The sequence below is a fragment of the Pelodiscus sinensis genome, chromosome 3 (genome assembly GCF_049634645.1).
Source record: "Pelodiscus sinensis isolate JC-2024 chromosome 3, ASM4963464v1, whole genome shotgun sequence".
In the NCBI taxonomy this organism is placed as follows: Eukaryota; Metazoa; Chordata; order Testudines; family Trionychidae; genus Pelodiscus; species Pelodiscus sinensis.
Window position 1 is genome coordinate 19,274,164 of NC_134713.1, and position 16,714 is coordinate 19,290,877.

At 43.1% G+C, this 16,714-nt stretch overlaps 1 long non-coding RNA gene across 1 annotated transcript in view; it reads left to right on the forward strand.

Moving 5' to 3' along the window:
• Window positions 1-16,714, forward strand: part of LOC112543787 (uncharacterized) — a 70,362-nt gene that overhangs the window by 599 nt on the left and 53,049 nt on the right. Inside the window, exons 2-3 of the long non-coding RNA XR_003087024.2 lie at window positions 1,599-1,711; window positions 2,374-2,457. This is a non-coding gene — a long non-coding RNA (uncharacterized LOC112543787). The remainder of the gene's footprint in view (window positions 1-1,598; window positions 1,712-2,373; window positions 2,458-16,714) is intronic.

Sequence of the window (16,714 nt, forward strand, 5' to 3'; positions counted from 1 at the left end):
AAAGCAGTTGTTGGTGTTCTGGCTGATGTTGTGCAGCACACAGGGAGAGGGTAGAAGGTTGTGGCGGTGCAGCGTCTAACCGAGACTGTGTTACAGAGGTTAAGAAAACAGCTTCCGCAATGCACCCCGCCTCCACCCCCCCTTCATTCTGTATACACGTGTGTTTGGGGAAACATGTTTTTTCAGACTTCTTAGCTGAGATTTTGCACATGCCCCCTGGCAGACATGCATCATTACTTTGTATGAGTTTTTTCAATGGAAAACACCACACTTCCAAGTTCTTTCGCATATACATTAACAATATGTGAAATAAGAGTCTCTATGAAGTTTGAATTACCTTATTGCTCGCAAGGAGCTACAGTATTAATGTTACTGCTCTCGATTTCATTTTTAAAAAGTGAGGCAAACAATTCAAATGTCTGCAGACTCAGCCTAATAAAAATGATAGATTACATGTCAGAGTTCCCACCTCCCCCTTTCTCTGATCTTCCATCCTCCCACTTCTGTTGTGTAAAAAGAAGTTATGCAATAGCTTGCTTGCTGTTGTCAGCTTTTGGTAATCACCAGCAGTTTCCTGTAGCTCAGGGATTACAGTATTTTGCTTGCATTCAGTGGGTGATGGAGTTTAAAAACCTGCACTGCCTCAGTAATTTAGCTCTTTATACTACATTATTGGGTTGCGGGTTTTTTGCCCATTTTCTTCTGCTCCAGTTGATTCCAATGTTATCATTGTGCTTTTCAACCAGCATGAACAGCATAGTGACTGACAAATGTGGAACTTGCAGAATAATGACATCAAGTGAAGGCAGTTTCAGATTGAGATCAGAGATTATAAATGGAATTCAAAATGGAGAACCAGCACAGTGGTCTTAACAACAGGAGATCAGACTTCCCATAACATTAGAACTATGGGTCACCAAGTGAAATTAATAGGTAGCAGATTTAAAATAAACAAAAGGAAATATTTCTTCAAGCAGCACAGAGTCAACCTGTGGAACTCCTTGCCAGAGTATGTTGTAAAAACCAGGACTTTAACTGGGTTCAAAAAAGAACTAGATATATTTATGGAGGTTAGGTTCATCAGTGGCTATTAGCCAGGATGGGTAGGAATGGTGTCCCTCGCCTCTGTTTGTCAAAGGCTGGAAATGGATGACAGGAGAGGGATCACTTGATGATTGCCTGTTCTGTTCATTCCCTGTGGGGCATCTGTCATTCGCTACTATCAGAAGACAGGATACTGGGCTAGATGGAACTTTGGTTTGACCAGCTATGGCCGTTCTTATGTTCTTATATTCTTATAACTAAATTAAAGTTCGGCATCTATTACTAGTTCTTTGCTAGAGAGTCTATATGATTTTTCCAAATATACCAATGGTTATAGATATGGTAAATGAAAATGAGTGAAATATCTTGCAAGAAAATCCCAGTGTAGGAAAAGACAGTGTTAAAAATATAACATATTAAAACTGATGAGCCAAATCCTGATCTTAGGAAGGCCAAGGGAAATTTTGCCATTGACTTCAGAGGAATCAGGTTTTGATCTGTTGGTCTGAAAGCACATTTTACCAAAGTGAGTAAATGTTATCCTTGGTTTGCAGGAAGGGAAATCCAAGTTTCAGAGATGCAGAATAGCGTCACTCACTGGATCACAGCAGATGTCAAGTGCAGAACTGCAAATAGAACTGAAGTCATCTTCACTTCAGGCATCCTAGTCAGACCATATTTAACTATGTTTTGTCTTTTTTCTTTTGTCTTGATTAAAGTGTATAGAACTTTGAGCTATAGCTTTCTTATATAGTTCTTGCTCTTCTACCTCCTGTGAATAGCCATGATTCAGAAACTGATGTGTGCCTCATTTTCAGCTTAAAAATCCGGTTGGCCTTAAAGGTAAAAAGAGCAGCTTTTCATAATTGCTAATATCTTGGCCAAATTGTGACCAACTGCCATATTAAACCGTAAATTTGTCTTTTGTTGATATGTGTATCTGCTTTAAATATGAGCATCAGTCTCCTTAAGGATCTTCTGGCACTTGCATTTAATAAGGCAAAAAATAAAATGAGATCAAACAGAGATAGGGATTGCCATCCAGACAGTTTTTCAAGCTGCCAAGTCATTTTTGTGCAGCTTATCCAGTTGTTTTTATTTTAAATGTAAATTAAGACATCAGCAGTCCAGCCTTCCTGACTTTAGTCTGTTTCTTAGCCAAATGGCACTGTGTATGCGGACTGCTGATAGATGTCCTCTTCTAGAAGTCATACTGGATTGACAGTGCCAGAGCAAGTCCTCTATGTTAGCTGTGCAGGAGTAGACTCATGAAAACTCGTGCATTTGGCTGATGTTTCTTCCATCTCTTGTTTTTCTGTGCTCCCAAAGGTAGCATAAAGAAGAGTTGACAAGAAGAAGGTATAGGAAGAAGGCACATATATGATAAAGAATAAGGGGGAAAGAGAAGAAAAGGTAAGGATGAGAAAGAAATACAGAAAAGTGGCAGCCCTTCCTTTCAACTTTCGCTGAGCTTCTTGTTGTGTATTTGGCAAACCATAATAACCATAAATGGCAAGCTGTGTTTTTCTTTAATATGTCTGCACTTTCCATAACAAATATTATGCTTTGAGGTGCTCCACATGTATGAGGCACTTTGGTCAGCAGTCATGGGGGCTATATATACTACATTTGTCTGTGCTGATGGCAAATACCAGTCGTTTAACCTTAACAGCCTGGTTTCTTGTACAGTTTGCTCATGTTGAGTAATAACATATTCTTCAAGAAAAAAACAATGAATGGTCTGGTAGCATGTTATAGACTAACAAAACATGTAGATGGTATCATCAGCTTTCGTGGGCACAGGCCACTTCTTCAGATGACTGGAGTTGGATTAGCATGTTGCTACACTTCATTTGCATAATTAATTAGGAGCAGTTTTTGCACAAGAGGTTTTTGCACAAAGGCCATTCTTCCTGAAAAAATGAGGAAGAACAGCTCTTGCACAAGAGGGGGATTTCGCGCAAAAAAGTGCTGTGTAGATGGCGCCTTTTTGCACAAAAACCTCTTGCGCAAAAATGGTTCCTAATTAATGATGCAAATGAAGCATGGCAGTAAGCTAATCTGTGCTTCATTTGCATAAGCTTTTGCGGAAGAGAGAAACTGTGTAGATGTAGCCCTAGTGTGGTTCACTGTCCTATGCAGTGGCACTTAGACCACAGCAGATAAAGAACAAGAGACCTCTACAGCATAGGCTGAGAGGCCGCTGGCTTTCAGCTTAAAGGGTAGAGGCTCCTATATTAAGCTTCAGAGGTTCCATATTCAAATCTGCCTGGTGGCGGTTACATAACCATTTAGTGAGTACTCAATGGGCCAAATCCTCAGCTGGTATAATTTGGCAGATCTCATCTGAAGTGAGGGAGCTATGCCAGTTTACACCAGCCAAGGATCTAATTCACTTTGAGGAATTGTGGTGGAATCTGACTAGCCCTAGAGGAAAGTGTGGGAGCCAGCTTTAGAGATACAGATTTGAGAGACATGGTGCAAGGCTACAGACCTACAACCCCTTAGGCCTCACTGTATACTGACAAATACATAGCTGGAAGCCAGTTGTGCTCCCCTCTATGTTAATATTGTTAAAACAGATTCACATTTATGAGAACGTGATTTGCATTTGGACTTTATGAAATACTTATAAATTGCTGTGTGCATTAATCTCACTTACAATATCTGGGTGCCATGTAATAAGGAAATATGCAGATGTTTCCTTTGTAACTGTGAAAGCGTTTGCTCTGAAACTGGATACCTCCACAATCAAGACAAGCATTACCAAGTGTGAAATATTTGTTTACCACAAGAGGTGTCATCTCCTACCCAGCAAAAGAGGATCCATAGACATCAGACTAGTCATAGTGGAACATCAGTGTACAAAAGACTTTGGTGATTTCTCTCCCCCATGCTCATGAAGAGAGATGTGCACATGGACATGTCTCATCACACACTTTGAACATTGGGAGAAAGGAATAAAAATCCCTGGCCAGAAGGAACTGTATCACTATTCTGCTTGAGATCTGGAGAGGACAAGATTTTTAAGCATAAGCAGGGGATCCTCAGCTGATGAATAGTGTTAGTCTCAGCTGATGAGTCTGTATTAGCCCTAACAGACATATAGGGCTTGTGCTTTAAAGTTGGTTCTCTTACTTTTTGGAACCTAAGAATGTAACTCTCGTGTGGAGATGTTTACTGGCTTTAAACTTGTAAATAACTCTAATTTCTTTTCCCTAGTTAATACATCTTTAGTTTGTTGCAGGGTTGGCTACAAGAGTTGTCTTTGGTGACATATCTATGGTAAAACTGACCTGGGGCACATGACTGGTCCTTTGGTACTTGACGTACTGTACTCCTACTTATTGTTGTGATTTCTGATGTAAGGGGGATTATCTATCACAAAGGCAAGCTTACCTGGGTGCAAGATAGACCAGAGTGTCAAGGAAACTGTCTGTGGCTCCATACTGAGGCTGTTATAGTGGTTCAGGAATTCACATTTGATACTTGGTTGGTGGAAGGTAATTATAGAACATAGAACCAGTGTGGGCTTGTGCCATAGTTTGTCTGTTGTAATCTTGGCCCCTTTGTGCACCACTCCAGACAGTTTGATGCCTGGGTAAAGAGGCCTTGCCCTTGGGCAACGTGGTAAGGAGGACAGTTCCTGTGATGACCAGTGGCGGATTTGGGGCAGGGCAAGTGGGGCGGCTGCCCCGGGCCCCGTGCTTGAAGAAGCCCTGTGCATGCACCGTGTCAAAGGGGGGGGGGGCCTCCACGAAATTGTGCTGCCCGGGGACCCACAGCACTCTCATCTGCCCCCTGGTGATGACAAAAGGGGCGAGATCTTGGGTTGGAGGGGTGGAACTGAGGCAGAAAGCACCCTGTGCTGCCTGAATTGTGCCATGGCACACCCTGCCTGCCCTTAGCTCTGCCCAGTGCATGCTGCATAGGGCTCCAGCGGTGATTTAAAGGGCCAGGACTCTGGCTGCCTCTGCTGCTGTGCCCTTTTAAATTGTCAGGCCCCTGAGCAGTTGCTCTCTTTGCCCTTCTAGTCAGTGGACCTGCACATCGTATGCAACTCTAGGGCAAAATCCTGGCTCCAAAGAAGGTTTTGCAATAGAGCAAGGATTTCTACTCAGATAAACTTTGGGGGCTGCAGTCCCAAATTTCTGAAATAAAGGAATGAACTACCATTAAACATCATTTAGTTTTTTTCACTTTAAGAAACTTTCTGTCCTTTCTGTCATCTTGTCTGAAATGGTGGCCTTTCTATTCTGCCTGATATTTCAGAGTGGCCTGGATTGGACTGAAGTTTGATGAAATAAAATAATTTGATTTCTGTGATCCTGTGACCCTCATGAAACTAGCATATGAGGTGCAAGCTGGAAGATACATCTTAAATAAATGTAGGGATAATGATAACTAGTGATGAAAACTAATCACAGGAAACTGGAAGTTGTATTTGCTCCTCAGTATGCATTGTCACACAAAATAAACAGGTTCTCCATAATGTACTTTGGATGATGCGATCACAGTGTAGAAACAGTGTTAGTATCTGCTAGTTGCCTTCAAAGTCTTCATAAAAGCTAATTTCTATTAGTTAGCCTTCAAGGACTGATCCCTGTTCTTCTACTCGTATCTTTAAAGACACGTCTGTCTCCTACTGTGATTATAACAATCAGTTATGAAAATACATATTCTTTTTAAAGCCCATTTCTCTGATCCCGCATACATGCCCATGGAGGACTCAACAAGATGCTTGCACAGTGTGCAATGTGAAATCTCAATACCCCAAGAAGAGGCACAATGCACGGAGAATGTAATTTCTTCCATCCAGTAGGATGGAGCAGGGTGCTTTCTCTGGTGTTCTGAGGCCAGTACAGGGCTGTGTCAGGCAGGACAAAGCTATAACTTTTCCTTCTTCCTGCCTCCTTTACAGAACAAGCAGTCCCTTTGCTCTCTAGAGCGTGCAGCCTATATGCAGCCATGCAAGGGATGAAGTAACTCCTGGCTTGTTCTTCCACCCCGAGCATCCATGCAGCAGCTATTCTTTAGATGGTAATTTCTGCAAAGCAGGAACTTTAAGAACATAAGAACAGACATACTGGGCCAGACCAAAGGTCCACCTAGTCCAGTATCCTGTCTTCCAACAGTGACCAATATCAGGTGCCAGAGAGGGAATGAACAGAATAATTAACTGTCAAGAGAGCCATTCTCTTCCTCGTTCCCAGCTTCTGCAAATAGACACTAAAGACACCATTCCTGCCCATCCTGGCTAATAGCCATTGATGGACCTATTCTCCATGGATTTATCTAGTTCTTTTTTGAACCCAGTTGTAATCTTGAATTTCATACCATCCTCTGGCAAGAAGTTCCACAAATTGATTGTGTTGTGTGAAAAAATGCTTTTTTGTTTCTTTTTAAACCCACTGCCAATTAATTTCATTTTGTGATATGTAGCTCTTAAGTTATGAGGAGGAAATAGCACTTCCTTATCTATTTTTTATACCAGTCATGATTTTATAGCGCTCAATCTTATTGCCCCTTAGTTGTCTCTTTTCCAAGCTGAAAAAGTTCCAGTCTTATTAATCTCTCCTTATATGGAAGCCATTCCAGACTCCTAATAATTTTTGTTGCCCTTCTTTGAATCTTTTCCAATTCCAATGTATTTTTGAGATATGGCAACCACAGCTGCACGCAGTATTCAAGATGTGGGTGTACCATTAATTTATATAGAGACAATATGACATATTCCGTCTTATTATCTATCCCTTTTTAAATGAGTCTCAACATTCTGTTCATTTTTCTTGGCTGCTGCTACACATTGAATGGATGTTTTCAGCAAACTATTCACAATAATTCCAAGATCTCTTTTTTGAATGGTAACAGCTAATTTAGACCCCATCATTTTATATTTATGATTGGGATTATGTTTTTCAATGTGCATCACTTTGCATTTATCAACATTAAATTTTATCTGCCACTGTTGCCCAGTGACCCACTTTTGAGAGATTCTTACTCTTCACAGTCTGACTGAGACTTAACTACTTTAAATGTTGCCACATCACTATTTACTCCTTTTTCCAGATCATTGATGAATATGCTGAAAAGGACCGGTTTTAGTATAGACCTGGGGGGAGGGGGAGGGACACTGTTATTTACCTCTGTCCATTCTGAAAACTAACTATTTATACCTAAGAAGCTTCAGGGGGTAGCTGAGTTAGTCTCTTACAGAAAAACCCCCACAAATGGTCTGGTAGCATGCAGATGGTATCATGAGCTTTCATGGGCACAGCCCACTTCTTCAGATGACCGGAGTTTTGAGTTTAGGATGTGCAGACCTAAAATAAATAGAGGTATGTCTACACTACCCCGCTAGTTCGAACTAGCGGGGTAATGTATGCATACCGCACTTGCTAATGAAGCCCGGGATTTGAATTTCCCGGGCTTCATTAGCATAAGCGGGGAGCCGCCATTTTTAAATGAGGTGTACCGGTAGTTCGGAATAGGCACCCTAGTCCGAACTACCTAGTTCGAGCCCCGTGTAGCCGCGCTGCACGGGGTTCGAAGCAGCGGGGTTTTAAAAATGGCGGCTCCCCGCTTATGCTAATGAAGCCCGGGAAATTCAAATCCCGGGCTTCATTAGCAAGTGCGGTATGCATACATTACCCCGCTAGTCCGAACTAGCGGGGTAGTGTAGACATACCCTAGGAGAGAAGGAGGTGAGGGGGAAGGGAAAAAAAGGAGGGGGTGGGAGACAGGGAGCAGAGGGTATAGAAAATTCAGGAAGGTAGAGGGAATCAGTAAGTATCTGAAGATTGGGTAGTTTAAACGAAGCAGATAAGAATCAAAGTCAATTGACAGTATCCTTCCTGACATAGGAATTTATACAAAGAGCTGTTTGCACCTTCATAGACTATTAGGTAGATAATGTCCTAACCATCCTTCATCACATTGAGTCCATTAGTATGAGAATTTAATTTGTGGATGAACTCTAATTCCAATGCTTCTCTGTGTATCTGGCTAGTAGAATTGGTTTGTGACGAGACAGCCACTTGAAGATCTTTTAAACAGTGATTAGGAAGATTAATGTGTTCCCCAATAGGTTTCTGTATGTTTCCTTTATGAATATCTGATTTGTGTCCATTGATTCCTTCCAGCAGAGACCGTCCAGTTTCTCCAGTATATTTAGCAGTGGGCATTGCTGGCATTTGATGGCATAGATCAAATTACTGGATGTGCAGTCAGATGACCTTTTGATTTGGTAGCTTGTGTTGTTGGCTCCAGTGGTGAATTTGCTAGTAAAGATATGTGGGCAGAGTTGGCATCGCATTTGGTTGCAGGGCTGTGTTCCTGGATGTTTATGATGTGGTTGTGTGGCATGGTTACTGGAAACAATTTGTTTCAGGTTGGGGGGCTGTCTATAAGCGAGAATAGGCTTTTCTCCCAAGGCCTCTGAGAGTGAGGGATCATTTTCCAAGATGGGTTGTAGATTGTGTATAATGCGCTGGAGGGGTCTGAGTTGTGGACTATAGGTAATAACAAGTGAAGTTCTATTGTTTTCTCTTTTGGGTCTGTCTTGAAGAAGTTCATGTCTGGGTACTTTTTTGGCTTTGTCAATTGTCTTTTTTGTCACTTCTCCAGGTGGGTATTTCAGTTTTAGGAATGCTCTGTAAAGAACCTGTAGGTGATTGTCTCTGTCTGTGGGTGTAATGAGTGGGGCTAGTCCGCCCTCCCCGTATCTCTTAGTTTTTGCAGTCTCCCCTCCGTTCGCTGAGGATCTTGGTTCCCTCACCCAGGTGGGGGAGGGGAGGAATAGGGGGGTCCGGGCCCACCCTCTCTCCCGGACCCCAGCCCAGGGCCCTAAAGACAGGATCGCCAAATCCTGTCCTGCCGGTGGGGCGCTTGCCTGAAACTCACCGGCCCGCAGGCTCCTTGCCCTGCCCTGGGCTACTTCCTATTCCCCTCTGTTTCCCATCCTGTGCCGGTCTCCCCTCTGTTTCTCGGCCCGGCCCGCTCTTCTCCCTCGTTGGCTCCCCACTACCTCTCTTTCTCTCCTCGTCCTCCAACCCCTCCTCTCCTCTCCTGGTCCGGCTGGGGTTTTAAAATGCCCACGCTGGCGTCACGACGTGATGACATCGGCCGCCACGCAAGCTAGTCCCGCCTCCTCCGTCTTCCCCCAGCTTCCTGCCGGCCGTAGAGCTGCTGCGCCGCTCCGCGGCTGGGCGGCTGTGGCTGAACAAGCGGCGCACTTTGTCTCCCCCCCTCGGACCATCCCCAGAAGGGTTAGGGCGACTGTGGGTTTAGTGCGGGGTGGGTCCGCGTTGGCGGGGTAGAGGTTGTCCGCCCCGTCACAGTGGGGTTGGAGAAAATCTGGTTGTATTTTAGGGCTTGGCTGTGTACAATAGACTGAGAAATGTGTCTGAGATGGAAGCTGGAGGCATGAAGGTAAGTGTAGTGGTCAATAGGTTTCTGGTATAGGGTGGTGGAATTTGTCCATTATTTAACTGTACTGTAGTGTCCAGGACTGGTCTGGGCTGAGGTTGATGGTGGGGTGGAAGTTGTTGAAATCCTTGTGAAATTCTTCAAGAGTCTCTTTTCTGTGGGTCCATATGATGAAGATGTCATCGATGTAGCATAAGTAAAGTAGGGGGGTTAGGGGTGAGAGCTGAGGAAATGTTGTTCAAGGTCTGCCATAAAGATGGTGGCATATTGTGGTGCCATGTGAGTGCCCATGGCCATGCCACTGATTTGGAGATAGAAATTGTCTCCAAATTGGAAGTAGTTGTGGGTGAGGACAAAGTCGCAAAGCTCTGTAATCAGGTGTGCAGTGTTGTTATCGGGGATGCAGATCCTGATGGCCTGTAATACGTCTTCTTGTGGAATGTTGGTGTAAAGGGCTTCTACATCCATGGTGGCCAGGATGGTATTTTCAGGAAGATCACTGATGTTCTGAAGTTTCCTCAGGAAGTCAGCTGTGTCACGGATTGCTGGTAGCATAGGGTCTGAGGAGGGAGTTGATATAGCCAGATAATCCTGTGATAAGTGTACCAGTTCCTGGTCGGGGATTAGCGGGGGGGGGGGGGGGGAGGGGGGGTGTTAGTGTAAATTTGTTCCTGAGCAGCATCAAAGAGCTTCATGAGCATTTTTTTCATGTTTTTTTGGAATTCCTTAGTGGGGGTCACAGGAGAGAGGCCTATAGAATCTGGTATTGGTGAGTTGTCTGTTCGCCTCCTGTTCATAATCTGTCCTGTTCATGATGACTACAGCGCCTCCTTTGTTGGCCTCTTTGATTATAATGTTAGGATTGGTTTTGAGGCTATGAATAGCATTGTGTTCTGCATGACTGAGGTTGTGTGTTATATGTTTTTGTTTGCTGATGATGTCAGCTCGAGCGCGTTTGCAGAAGTAGTCGATGTAGAAATCAAAACTTGCATTACGTCCATTGGAAGCCTTCCTCTTGTGGGATTGTCAGGGGGCGGGGGGCAGTGAGGTCAGTATGTTGTATATCAGTGTGTTGGAAATATTCCTTCAGGTGGAGGTGGCGAAAATAGGATTCTAGATCCCCACAGAACTGAATCATATTTGTGGGTTTGGTGGGGCAGAAGGAGAGTCCGTGGGATAGGACAGATTCCTTTGCTAAGCTGAGAGAGTGATTAGATAGGGTGATGATGTTGTCGGGTGAGTTGAAAGTATCTGTAATAGCATATACAGCTCCTGAGGCATATAGCAGTTTAGATAGTTTATTGACCTTTTTCCTCTGAAGGGAGATGAAGTGTCCTTGAAGGTGGTTTGTTGAATAGTAGTAAAGTCTGGAAAAGATTAAATGTGAGTGGAGGCTTGTTTTTTTATGATAGTTTCTAATGTAGAGAGCTTCTCCTTGATTTTTTGCTAGTTATACAGTGCTCATGACATTCTCAATGGTGTAGAAGACATGGAATTTCATCACACACTCATTTATTTTAATTCTTTGGGTGGTAGAACTGTGGAAAGGGACTAAAATGTGTCCTGTGGATATTCCTGGCATAGAGATACGACAGTCCTATACTCCCACCTCCTACCTCCCTGATGTATGGGTTAAAACTAGTGTCCAAGTCCGCTGCTTTTGATGTGCTCTGGATTGGCAGAATACAATTGTCCTGACCATTGCAACAAGACATAAATTAAAGCAGACTTGAGGCTACATTAATTTATGATGAGGGCTAAGCAGCTTGATTAAATATGGGATGTTCAAAGGTGGTTTGAAGGCACCAACCCTGCTGTAGGAATGCAGCAATGTTCCTCTTCTCCAGTTGCAGACACTTAAAAGCTACTACATTGATCCTACAAAATCTTCACATGTGGTGTTGTCACTGAGTTTTATGTATTCCTTGGGTGCAGGTTTGGATCCTTCATTCAAGCTGTACCTATTCCTGTGTTTAAAGTTAGAGGAATGTAAGTAGCATAACATTGGATTGACTGTTGGATGAAGGCCTCACTGTGCTATTGCTGAACATTCCTGCCTTATAACAAACATGATCCAGTAAGTCCTGCAGAGGCTCCTAAATCTTTTGCCCTCATCTTTGCTGATGGTCCTTTCTCTGGTCTCAAGTCTGTTATTGCTACATACACTCCATCTCTTGCTTATCTGATGGGACTAGTCATTAATTTTGTATTCCTCTCTTTTCATTTTCTGAGTGATAGCTCCGGAGTCCCTACTCCCACTCCACTGCTATAACTGAATCTTGCACCAGGGATAGCTCTTCCTCAGAGGGAAAAGGCAATTCACTCTCTGTGCCCATTCACTCTTTGACCTCAGAAGCTCTAAATTTTGAACACTGAGTTGATGACTTAGATTATGATTTAAACCACCTGCTGAATCAAATGTAAAGAGATACTGAAGGAGGGGACTGTTTTCCCCCCACCCTTTAATTTACTGAAGCCATAGCTTTTATAGAAGAGAAACATGAATTCCATGGGCTAGCTAAACTCTCTGTGGAACAGATTAGTCTGCTGCAAGATTCACAACTTCTTTTGCCTTCCACATCACCACTTAAGGTGGCCCATAGCAAGTGTTCAGCACTAGACAAACTAATGACTTGTGGCTCTATGTTATTGAACATTTTTATTAATGACCTAGTAGAAAACATAAAATCATTACTGGTGAAGTTTGCAGATGATACAAAAAAATTGCAGGAGTGGTTAATAATGAAGAGCACTGGTCACTGAAACAGCACACTGGATTGTTTGATAAGCTGGTTACAAGCAGTGTGCATGTTAATATGGCTACATGTAAATGTATGCAGCTAGGCAAAAAGAATTTAGGTCATCCATACATTATCTTGATAAGCAGTAACTCTGAAAAAGATTTGGGGGCTATTTTACCTCTGTATTTTGCACTGGTGAGACCGCTGTAGAAACACTGTGCCCAGTTTTGGTGTCCACTATCCAGGAAGGATTTTGGCATACTGGAGAGAGTTCAGAGAAGAGCCAAGACAATAATTAAAGGATTAAAAATATGCCATATACTAATATACTCAAGGCATTCAATCTATTTAGCTTAACAAAAGAGAAGTTTCAGGGCTGACTTGATTGAAGTCTGTGAGTACCTACACATGGAATGAGTATTTAATAACAGGCTCTTCAATCTTGAAGAGAAAAAGTATAACATGATCCAGTGACTGGAAGTTGAAGCTAGATAAATTCAGACAGGAAATGTAACCATTGAATCAAGTTACTAAGGGCTACCATAAACAAAAGTACATGGGATTCAGATCTAGGGATTTTATTATGATTCATTTAATTCATTTCTAGAAATCAGATGAGAACATTTTATTTCATGAAATTTCTGCTTAGAGTTGCTAACCCTCATGATTTCGCTGGGAGTCTCTCAGAACTGGGCCTTACCTCATGGAGATTTCTGAAGCCAAACTGGGAGATTGGTTGCTAAAAGTCCAGTGCTTCAGCAGAGCCCAGGTATGCCCTGACCCCACACTGCTCCTGGAAGCTGATAGCATGTTCCTTCCTGTGGCCCGTGGCTAGGGGGCAGGAGGTCTCCTTTCACTGTCCCATCTCAAAATACTTCTCCAAAGCTCCCATTGGGTGATCACTGAGGCCAATGGGAGCTGAGTGGGTGGTGCCTGCAGGCCAGGACAGCTTGCAGAGCCACCCGTTCCTCTTTGCCTACAGAGCAAAGGGATTGCTGGCCACTTCCTTACAGTGAGGGGCCGGGGCAGGCAGGGAGCCTACCTTAGCTCCACTGTGCCACTTATCATGACTTGAAGCTGACTGAGATAAGAGCCCCCTGGCTAGAGACCTGACCACCTCCTGCATCCCCACCCTGTGCCCTCTCTCAGATCCACCCCCCTCCCACACTGTGAACCCCTCTTTGAATCCAAATCTCTGCCCCAGTCCTGATCCCCCTCCTGCACCCCAACTTCTGCCCTAGCTCTGAACCTCCTGTCACATTCAAACCTCCTCCCAGATTCTGCCCCCCACACCTCAGCCCCAGACCAGAGCCTGCAGCCTCTCCCACTCTCTAGCCTCCTCCCTCATACTAATAAAAGTGAGTGAGGTTGGGGAGGGTGCATGACAGAGGAAGAGGGATGGAATGAGTGAGGGTGCTGCCTCGGAGAAGGGGCAGGACTGGGGGATGGACAAGGGTGTTTGGATCTGTGTGATTAGACAATTGGCAACCCTATAATACAACCAGGAGGACACATCATTCATTACACTTAGAGTGTGAAGGACACAATAAATGTCCACATAACAACCCAATCAAACTGTATGCTTGTGAAGAGGGGGCTGGGGATAGGGGACAGGAGTTCCAGGTGTCGTTGTCTCCCTCTGAAGCCATGAAACCCCCCCTATGTATGAACGCAGGGTGGCCAGGGTTCTGAGATATCAATAGTATGTCTACTGTATGTAATAGCTTCCCTAATAAACTTGTGGAAACATTTCTGCTGAGGTTAAGTCTGACATAGAATAATTACAGGGCACACTCTGCAGAATGTGTGTGGGATGCTGGACTAGATAGGGACAATGGGGTCATGGCCAGGACTGGCCATAGGACAAGGTGAGCAAGGCCATTGTTTTGGGGCCCTGAAGGCGTGGGGCCCATGCTCCCAGCCCTCGTTTGCTTGGCTCCTCACTCACTGCCTTGACTGGAAAGCACCTGGCCATGTGGCGCAGCCACTGTCAGCATGCTGCCTTGGGCCCTGCAAACTCTTTGGTGGGGCCTGGTCATGGCATCTTAGTTACCTCAGAATTTGTGGTGCAGAGAGGAATGATAAACCTAGGCAGTAGGCCTAACCCTCTGAATTGTGTGGACTTTCCCAAGGTACCACGGGATAGCTTCACATTTGGAGTTATCTACCCCCTGCCCTTGTCATAGGATATGTCAGGAACTGTGTAAGTGTGGCCCTGGTATTTCCCAGGCAGCACAGCTCCTCCGATGAGCTCTTCTATGTCATGCCTTCCCCACAGCTCAAGGAGAAATCTCTAATGGTATGTTGGTGCTTCTGACACATGAAGTTTAGAATATATCCACATTTTTTCTAGCCTCCAAAAATATTTGATTCAGGTTTCAGGTAAAGGTGTAAACTGATTCTTATTTTATCCGAAGTGGTGCACAGATTCCTAAGTAGACGTGCATGGCAGAAGAATAGAAATGGATCATTAAGCATCTGTGCTTGATACACATTTCCTCCAGATGACAGATGTGAAAAGGAGAGATGGATGAAAACTGAAACCTCACGTTTCCTTGACTATACCCAAAGTGATTACCTTCATCAAATGTGCTAGCTCTAATCTAGTGTCAAAACTAACCGCCAGCTTAAACCTTAATAAGATCTAGAGCAAACATTAGAATCTAAGCTCATCTCTTTAAAAAAAATACTCAAGTGCTCTGTATTATTGGACAACTCTTTTATAATACAGTTCTAGATGCTATGTGATAGGCACTTTAGAAATAGTCAGATATGAGGACAGTTTGTTGCCTTTTTGGCAATCTAATCTTCACCCTTATCTCTTTCTACTACCAGTGTTTAGATATTATGATGATGGCCACTGCAGAAAACACTAATATACATAGATACCAGGAATCAACATACTTGTGCTCCCTGATGGTTTACCAGGAGAGAGTTGCAAACTCATTCACTTTTTGTAATTGGTTTGTTCTGACATTATTTGTGTTTGTTTGCCATGGCATGCTGTTGTCAGAGATGCCATCTAAAAAACTACAGAGTCTTAAGAGACAAAGCCAAATGTTATGAGTTAATTAGTACCAAAATGTGAATGAAAGAGAGATCATTCAGCCACATTAGGCTGGGTTACTGAAGTAAAGAGATTTATCATTTTGAAAGTTGCTAATTGTGCCTGTTTCTCTGTTTGGAGAAGGGAGTCTGTAGGTCTGGGCCAGTTGCCCTTGGGGACCTATCTGTTAACTCACTGTCACCTTCTCCTGAGATACCATCATCTTGTAACACTGAGCAATAAAATTTGTAATTGTAGGTCTTTTGAAGCCCACAGCTAAAGGACACTAACAGAGTTTGTTTACACTGAAGGAGTTCACAAGAAAACTTAAAGTAATTAGACCAGTATAATGGATCAGTACCAGAATACATTCTGCCAAATATATATATAAATGGTACTTCACCCAGTGTTTCAGTTCTCTCTTTAGATTTGTTTTTCACCAAAAAATATAATATTAATGTATTCGTGACCCTCCTGCCCAAAATTAAGAAGTATTCTCTCCATGAGCATTATAACTCTCACCACTTCCTTGGTTTAATTATAATCTTATTTGCAATTATTTATGAGATTTTCAGACTTATTTTCATGGGCTATTTACTTTTGAACCCAGGCAGTGTGTGAAAATACCTAATGCTGGTAGATACCTAGCTCAATAGTGACTTAATTTTGGTATATTTTCTGTCTTGTTTAAACTTTTAAGTTTCTAAAATGTGCATACAACCTCTGATTCAGGAAGGTATTTAAGCACAAACCTACAATTGAAGTTTATGGCTTCAATGGAAAGCTTAAATTAATGTGGGACAATTAAGTATCATTTAATAATCACAAAGCTTGAAACATTTATTGAGGTTTAATCTATATGTAGCACATATTGTTTGGGTAATTGTCAAACCTCACTCTCAAATATCTATTATATAAAATAATTACCTGGTCTGGTACCATAGCATGAGCCACATTATACCCTACTATGATATGGGGGTTGTGTATCACCAGAAGCCTGGTATTCTGTTGGGATTGGGACAGATTCTCATTAGATGTTAATAGACCCAGATTATCTGCACCGTCTTGGGATGTGGTTCATTATGTCTCTATCAGACATAAGGATTCCAAAGCAAAAGCAAAGTTCAGAGGATGCATAATGAGAGTTAGCTCTTGCTACACCTTTGCCAAGATGTCGCTTGTGCTTGTGGCAGGAGAATTATTCTTCTATGTAATAGGGTGTGACAATCATTATTCCACTCCCCAGCCTAGAAGGGACTACTAGTCCTTTTTCCTGTTGTGTTCTTGAACAAGGGAGGGAGCTAAAAAGCATGGCTGTCTGGTGCGTGGGTGCACTGAGGGCAAGGTTCCCCGTGTCTTTTCTTTCCTTTAGTGCCATAAATCCTAATGGAAATGTCCTTTAAAAATGCATAGGGTTGAAACCAATAGATTTCTACAGACATTTAAGAGCATTCCT